This window comes from Silene latifolia, chromosome Y (assembly GCF_048544455.1).
Source record: "Silene latifolia isolate original U9 population chromosome Y, ASM4854445v1, whole genome shotgun sequence".
In the NCBI taxonomy this organism is placed as follows: domain Eukaryota; kingdom Viridiplantae; phylum Streptophyta; class Magnoliopsida; order Caryophyllales; family Caryophyllaceae; genus Silene; species Silene latifolia.
The window spans coordinates 186058229-186067178 of NC_133538.1; the positions used below are offsets into that span (position 1 = coordinate 186058229).

Consider the following 8950-nt stretch of genomic DNA (forward strand, 5'->3'; position numbering starts at 1 on the left):
CATAAATCCTTAAAATTCCATCGCAAAATTTATTAATTCCATCGCACATCCTAATTAGTCCGTCGCAAAATTTATTAGTTTCCTCGCAAAACCTAATTATTCCATCGCAAAATTTATTAATTCCATCGCACATCCTAATTAGTCCGTCGCAAAATTTATTAGTTTCCTCGCAAAACCTAATTATTCCATCGCAAAAGTTTACTCATTCCAATGCAAACTTTAATTATTCCGTCGCAAACTGTATTGTTACAGTCCCGAAATTCGGTTTATGGCACCCTGTACCTATACCTGTATCAGTTTTTGTCCAGCAACTTGCAATGCTCCAAATTTCCTACAACTCGCCAAGCACACAGAACGACTTGCATAACCAAAAGGGGCTTTTTATACATAAACTTCAGCCTACATTGTTTTACGAACCAAAAGTCTTCTTGACAATTCCAACAAACATTATGAGATACTAAATAAGTCTTATACATACATACTCCAAGTCTACTAATTATCTAAAAACAACACAAGCAACTAACAACCTAATATTTGTGTTGCAAAGTCACCCCTATTTCCTCCATTACCCTCATTATCATCATCACGCCTAACACAGTGAGGTTCGGAGTTGGGATTACATGATTCAGTTGTTATGTGAATACCTTGCGAAGCTAGAGTTTGCTCCAATTGCAACTTCCATTGTTTCATGCTATTCAACTCCTTTGTTATAGCTTGATTTTGAGCAGAAAGCTTACTTACGAATCCTGGAATGTATGAAGTTGATGATCCACGAAATTTTTTACGAGCTGATGAAGGTAGGGGATTGTCATAGTAGCAACTCGTCGCCTTCCCCATGCCCCAAACTTGTCCCTTTTTGTTAAAGCCTTTTGCCGACTCAATATATGGTGATGTTTGGCCTTGCTTATGGAAAACGACTTTTCTTTTTTAAAAGGAGTTTATTTACAAGTTACTTTTCGGAAAAGTTTTAGTTGTTTGGCCATACTTTTGTAAAAGCGGTTTCTCACAAAATTTACATGTTTGGCCTAACTACTTTAATACAACTTTTGTTTGCTTATTTGGTTCTTTATGTAAAAAGTAGAAGTTGAAGTAGTAAATATCTACTTCTCGTTTTGGGAGTGAATAATGAGTTTCTGACTTTTCAAAAGCACTTTAAAACTCTCTAATTTACCATGTTTGGCCAAGCTACTACTTTTTCAATTATAAAAGCACTTTTTAAGCTTGGCCAAACAGCACCTATATTTCATCATCATCAATTTCTTCCTCGGTACAAGTCTCTAGCAAGGCATCCTTTTTTTTCTTGATTGTGTCCTGGAAGAAGTTTTACACAATTAACAAAAACTTACGGAAAACAAAAGCTGTCTTTTACAGTAAGTAAGTGTGATAATGTAAAGTTCAATAAACTTACAAAGAATTCGGATACATCGTCACACACGTAACCCCCTGCTCTTTTTGTTTTAGACTTCTTCATAAGCTCTTCAGGACGTGGTAGTGAAAGGCCTACATTTTCATTACACTTTAAAACAAATAAATAGACCATATGTTATCAATATTTATAAAATAGAGTAAATAAATTTCTTTTATACAGAAGCAAATACACATTTTAAAATATTAAAACAATACAATGACAACGGATAATCCTTCAACGTCTACTTTAAAGATGCAGCAGGGCAGGAGGAGTTCAGTTCAAGATGCGGCATGAAGCAGAAGCATTTAGTTCTAAAATGTTAAGAAAAAGATGATATGGGAAGTGGGATGTATGCTTTCAGAAATACAGCTAACTGCTAGTGTAATTATATAGAGTACAAGTGTGTAAAATTATATAAAATCAACAAATGATGTATACATTTACCAAAATTTTGATTCTCAAAATATGATCACCAATGGATCTGATTTTATAGCAACATTACGCCAATCCCTCAAGATCGGGTTAAGGAGATATCATTTTTAGGAAGCCTTACACCGTTACCTCTATATTAGCTGTTTTTACATGACCACGCCATGAACGTGAAGGGTAGTAGTTCATGAAATTAACGTTCATCCCAGTAAGAAATTTGCACATATGGGAAGTGAGAATTACAAGGGTATTAATAGAAGCTCTTAGCAGGATATGTGTTCCTTTTCTATATTTTTCAATACAATAGAGGGTTTCTATAGAGCGTTGCTGAAAGAAAGGTACAAGCAATTAAGTTATATACATACCAGTTTGTCCATATACTGGATAGAGTTTAACCTTCCCATGGTATGAGTACCTGGGGCTTTTCCATTCTTGCCTTTTGATGCGCGATTTATCTTGGATTTATCTCGAATAGGATCTTAAATGGCTGCATTTTATTATGCCGTTACCTATATATTTTAAGTTAATAAAAATATAAATTTATTCTATATATACTATATATACCTCTGTGGCTCTATAAGCCATCATCTCTGCCTAACTGAAGCTTCCATCCAAGTATTTTTAGCTGTCCCTGCTCGGCTGACTAAATCCCTTACCCTCTCGTTACAATAATCTTCAAATCCAGCCTTAACTTCAGGTTCGCGAAACTTTTGATACTTGAATTGAGTCTACAAGAACATTAAGTGACATTAGTTGTAATAATAAATTGAAAGTATGAGTCAACACTAAATACAAGAATGAAGTTGAAAATCATTGGTGTACGAAACAACTCCAACCGCTACTTATGCCAAAATGCTACATATCAGAATGCATTATTATTCGGTTTAGTCGTGCTTGGAATTGTTATGTGGGCTAGTATAGGGAGGGGCCTTACTCCTGCGTAAAATAAAGTACAACGTTAGTAAAAATTTAAAAGCTAGAAAATAAAATACGACCTTGAATCTATTCCACCAAGCTTCTTTCTGCTCGGGTGTTGCTGCATAATAAGAAGGGGTAAATTTATCAAACTTACCCACAACTGCCTCTCTTGCGGCTTTCTTCACTTTATCGGCATGAAACCTATAATAAAGTTAATGAATTAAGAAATAAGAAACATAATAGAGTTATAAATGGCTAAATAGCAAAAGAAAATACTTTGCTACCCAGCTGCCCAGGGATATGAATGGTTAGGAAATAAATATCCGAGGGTGGACTGGTGGCATATTTTAACTAGATTCCAAGCTAGAAACAATGCTAAATTATGTGCCAGGGAGATAGGCTAGGAGCCTCAGCTAGAGTTGTGAAGCAAATAAAGGAAGAATTAACGATGAAATGGAGAGGTTGTGTTCATAAACCTCTCACATTTTAGCAAAATAAAAAAACAAAGTTGTTAAATACTAGTATATAAAAAGATGTACCAGAGGCCAAAAGGGTCCAACACTGGTAGATCTAAGCTATCATTTATCCATTGAGTAAGTTCTTCCTCCTCTGCGATCTGATGGCTGCCCCCGACATTTATTAACCTTCAAATTTGAACATAATAAGGCAAAATGATGTAAATAAATAGACATCAATTATTAATCATCTAAGTTGATCACCAAACAGCGTAAGATCACACTCAGATTTAACACAACCAAGAAAATATGCAATGTTCACTTCAAATGTCTACATTTTGCAACAAAGGGCCGAAATTCAAAATACTAGATCAAATCACACAAACACATCCAAGCAACACAGATCATTATTATCGCTAAGCTAGAGATTGTCTTCTTCCTCATCATTATGCTCTAAATCATTATTATCATATTCTTGAAATAGTTCTTCATCCTCTTCAGAAGCACCGTCATCTATTTGTTGTTCCAAAACCTCATGGTCATCACTATATTCACCTTCTTCAACATCAAGATTACCCTCAACTACTTCATTCATTATTGAAATCTCCCCAACATCTGAGTAATCGTCATAGTCAGTTTCATCCTTCTTCGAAGATTACTGAGGACAATTCTGAAACATGATTGATTATTTCTTCTTGGAAAACAACTTCATCAACGGGAGCTTCAATTTTTGATCTAGCTTTAGTTTTGAACACAACAGGCCATTGATCTATATCTTTTTTTGTGTTTGGGAATGGGGCATAGTAAACTTGTTCGATTTGATATGCCAACACAAAAAGGATCATATACTGGATATTTCCTATTACGATGAACTTCCACCAGCTTATAATCCTTGTTTACGTTCATACCACGGCAAGAATTATCCATCCAATCGCATTTAAATAGGATTTTCTTGTACAAACCATTAGCTCCAGCATAAGACAACTCTATTACTTCATCCAAAATACCATAATAATCTGCGCCTTCTATTGAACTAACACACCCTCCATTGTTAATGGTAGATTTTTCTACATCAGGTTTGTGGTTGAATGTGCGAAAATTATGCCCATTAATGGAGTAACGATTCCAAGTTCACACTTGCCTAGACGGTCCCATCGCTAAAGCTCTTAGTAAATCATCATCCAATACACTTACTTGTTGTCTGAACCACCTTGAAAACTCTTTGTCATATTTATTCCAAACATCGACAACAAATATTTGAAGATTTTCTGTACGGATAAAATTTTGGACGCAATCCTGAAGAACCTCACAATTAGACAAGACATACTTATGTGCACAATGATATTCTTTGTCCTCCAATGATCTCACCCTACATTTTCCTGTTGTTCTTCCCATGTGATCTTGGAAAAGTTCTGGCAAAGTTGACACAACCAAATGCGTTTTGTTGCCAATATCAAGATTTTTTGTTTTTGTATCTATGTGGTCTTCAAAGTAAAAAGAACAAAAATTTGATATCTCTTCTAACAAGTAAGCGTTGCAGATTGAACCTTCAACGTATGCTTTGTTCCCAATTTTCCGTTTCAAGTGATTTAAGAACCTATTCATAGACGAGCATACGTGCACTCTATTTATTATTTTATACTAAACATAAAATTAAAAGCCTTAAGAAAATGAGTTAAATGCAATTACCTCTCAAACGGATACATCCACCTATACTGAACAGGGCCACCAACTTTCATTTCATATGGTAAGTGAACAGGTAGATGCTCCATTGAGTTAAAAAATGAAGGCGGAAAAATCATCTCCAGTTTACAAAGAATCTCTGGAATGTTTTTCTCCAGACGAATTACATCGTCAACTTTAATGGTTGAGACGCAAAGATCTCTAAAGAATTGACTAATTTCAGTAATTGCATTCCACTCATTTTTTTGCAGTAAGTTCTTTAGAGCAACCGGTAGTAAACGTTCCATGAACACATGACAGTCATGACTTTTCAAACTGTGTAGTGTAAAATCACTCTCATTTACCCATCTCCTTAAATCAGAAGCATAACCATCTGGAAACTTCAACTTAGAAATCCATTGGGACAAAACCTTCCTTTTTGGCTTGTCCAGAATGAACTTAGGCTCACTTCGTCTTTTACAATATATTTTCAGGTCAGCTTTTGATGATTCATTATAAGCCGTTTTGGTTTTGTTATCCATTACTGTGTGAATCAATTGCTCAAAAAAAAATCTTCTCAATGTGCATTACATCCAAGTTATGTCGAATTAGTAAAGTTTTCCAATATGGAAGCTCCCAGAATATGCTTCTTTTCCACCAACCTTCCCTTCTACTCTTCAACATTTTCAACTCAAAATCCGTCCCCATTAACTATTGTAGGTAAATGCTCTACACACTCCCATATCTCATCACCATTTAACCTACGTGGTGGGCTGTCAAGTTCAATTTCTGTATTCTTTGAAAAATGTTTGTTGTCCTTCCTAAACGAGTGGTCAGGTGACAAGAACTGACGATGGCAATCAAATCAACACCACTTTCTTCCATTCTTAAGCCAGAAAGACTTATTTCCATTCCCACAATAAGGACATGCTTTTTCACCCGCTGTTCCCCATCCTGATAACATGTCGTAGGCTGGTATGTCATTAATCGTCCACATAAGTGAAGCTCTGAGTTGAAAGTTCTCTTTCTTAGATACATCATAAGTTAATACCCCTACTTCCCATAATTCTTTTAACTCACGAATGAGTGGTTGCAAAAATACATCTAAATTTTTCTTAGGATTTTTTGGTCCAGGAACAATCAAAGACAGAAATATAAACTGTTTTTTCATACACAGCCAAGGGGGTAGGTTATATGGGGTAAGCATGACTGGCCAACAAGAGTACGCCTTGCCAAATTGGCCAAAGGGTGCAAATCCATCTGTGCATAGCCCTAGTCGTACATTTCTAGGTTCGCTTGCAAAATCTGGGTGTAGTGTATCAAAATGCTTCCAAGACTCGGCGTCGCTGGGGTGAGCCAGTGTACCTCTTGCACGGGGATTCTCTGTGTGCCATCTCATTTCCTCGGCTATATGCTTTGTCGCATAAATCCGTTGTAGTCTATGTGTGATTGGGAAATAAGTTAAAACTTTATGAGCAACTTGTTTACCCTTTGAATTTGTCTTGGGTTTGTATCTATCTTGCCCACATTTTTTACATTTAACAAGATGCTTGTCTTCCTCCCAAAAAAGCATACACCCATAAGAACAAACATCAATTTTCTCATGGGGAAGCTCAAGGACTTTTAGCAACTTTTTGGTTTCATAGAAGTTTGTGGCCATAGCATTATTCTTTGGAAGGATATCACTAACGAAACTAATGAAACCATCAACACATTTATGAGGCAAGTTGAATTCACATTTCAAACTTAACAATCTAGAAGCGACTTATAATCTGATACATCGCTCCCCCCACACACACGCTCTTCTGCTTTCTTTAACATTTCAAAGAAAGCTTATACTTCAGGATTTGGAGTCTCGTCTACTTCTATAGCATTAATGTAACACCCCCATACTCCAAGTGCCTTACCAGGACCACTCAGGTATAAGGATACTACCATCTCGGTTACCCGAGGCATGATAATCATAAGACAATAACGAAACAACATTTAATAGTATAACTTTAGTGAAAAGTACAAATCAAGCAAAATCCCAAAATACGGGTACAAGTTCTCAAACCAACTGTCTAATCAACTAAATGTAAAGTTTATTAAACGACTAAGCTACATCGGAAGACTTCTATCATCTGACAGTGGCACATCCCAGCAATCCCATGTGACTCAACTCAAACCTGCTCAATTACTGCTCACCATCCGCGAATGGATCACCGCAGGTTTTACAAACAACAACACGGGGTCAGTACTAATCACACAATCTATATATATATCAACAATACGATAAAAATGGATATATCACGCCGTCACACACACAACCACATCGGTCCCATCAATCTCAATCACCGATCGTGCACCTTTGGACCGCCCGCGTTGGGGGACCACAAACCGTCCGACCAAATCCCCGCTCCTTATAATGAGCGATAACCCTGTCCATTAATGTGCACATCCCCTTCCGTGGCGGGTTCCACGAAGGGCGAAACTAGGGCGTGAAGCCACAACCGCAAGTGACCCCACTCAGCCGAGGACACGCCTCGAGAACCAGAGACAAACAATCACAATCAACAAACCGTCACAATACAATTACTATATTATTCAATCAACCACAACAAATCAACATCACATTATGGGACTAATACTGAGTAGGAAATCCTACCTGGAAAGCACAACTATCAGACGGTATCAACAGCTGTTTTAAAAAGCCTCTTCTACAAAACCTCCTAACTATCATACAAACACATAAACACTACCAAATCACAATCTACACAAAATCCCCCAAATTCCCATATTAGGGTTTAAACAACTTAAAGGAAATACCATAAAAACGGTACATAGGTCTTACCCTCGACACAAGGATCTCAACGGTATAACGAACGATGAAAACCGACCTTCCAAACTCCGGGATTTGCTAACAATGCGATTAAAGTGAAGAACGTACTTTGCTTTCTCTCTTGACAGTAATTTAGGTTTTGTAAAGTGTTTAGAACAATGACGGAAATGATTATATACCTTAATCGCATAATTAACAAAACCCGAGAAATAACTCCCCGTAAACCGGCTACTCGATCGAGTAGCTAAGGTACTCGATCGAGTGCCCCCTTACTCGATCGAGTATCCCAGATACTCGATCGAGTCCCCAACAGGTCAGAAACTATTTTAAAACGCAACTCACCCTTACTCGACAGAGTAAGGCCTAATCGATAGAGTACCCAGAGACTCATAAATATGGAGTATTACAGTCTTCCCTCCTTAAAAGGAACTTCGTCCCCGAAGTTCAAACCACCACAAAATAAAGATACACCCACAACACTCCCGACTCAACAATCAAAACAAAACTCAACATAAAACATGTTACTAACCCAAACTCATCCCGACAACCATACCGACATAACATATAAAAGGGTACAAAAACTCTTAAAAACTCTTCGCGATCATCTCCTACCCCCCTAAAAGAAACAAGGTTACGTCCCCGTAACCATACATACCTAATCAAAAAGGAAAGGGTAACGCTCTTTCATAGCTTCCTCTGGTTCCCATGTAGCTTCCTCGGTCTCGTGGTTAGACCAAAGGATCTTAAGCAACACTGTCTCACCACTCCTAGTCTTCCTAACCTTTCAGTCAAGAATCTGCTTAGGCACCTCAAGATATGATAAGGACTCATCTAGCTCTAAGCTCTCTGCCTCTAACACATGTGACGAATCACTTACATACTTCCGCAGCTGCGATACATGAAACACATTATGCACTCTCTCTAACGCAGCTGGTAAATCCAGACGATATGCAACTTCCCCAACTCGCTCTAAGATCTCATAAGGCTCGATAAACTTCTGACTCAGCTTGCCTTTCTTCCCAAATCTCATTACCCCACGCATAGGAGACACTTTCAGGAGAACCTTGTCCCCAACCTAAAACTCTATATCTCGGCGATGTAGATCTGCATAGCTGTTTTGCCTATCCTGAGCTGCTCTCATCCGTTCCTTGATCATCTTAATCTGTTCAACCATCTCATGTACCATCTCTGACCCTAAAACCACTACCTCAGCACTATCGTCCCAACAAATCGGACTCCTACATCTCCTCCCAAACA

At 37.6% G+C, this 8950-nt stretch overlaps 1 long non-coding RNA gene across 1 annotated transcript; it reads right to left on the minus strand.

Annotated features, from left to right (window-relative positions):
• Positions 1 to 359: 359 nt before the first annotated feature.
• LOC141634295 (uncharacterized) lies at positions 360 to 2324 on the minus strand. Its single transcript, XR_012539030.1, has 3 exons — positions 2203 to 2324; positions 1237 to 1516; positions 360 to 876 (listed from the first exon to the last, which is right to left on the minus strand). It is a non-coding gene; the product is annotated as an uncharacterized LOC141634295 (long non-coding RNA).
• Between the last annotated feature and the right edge of the window lie 6626 nt (positions 2325 to 8950).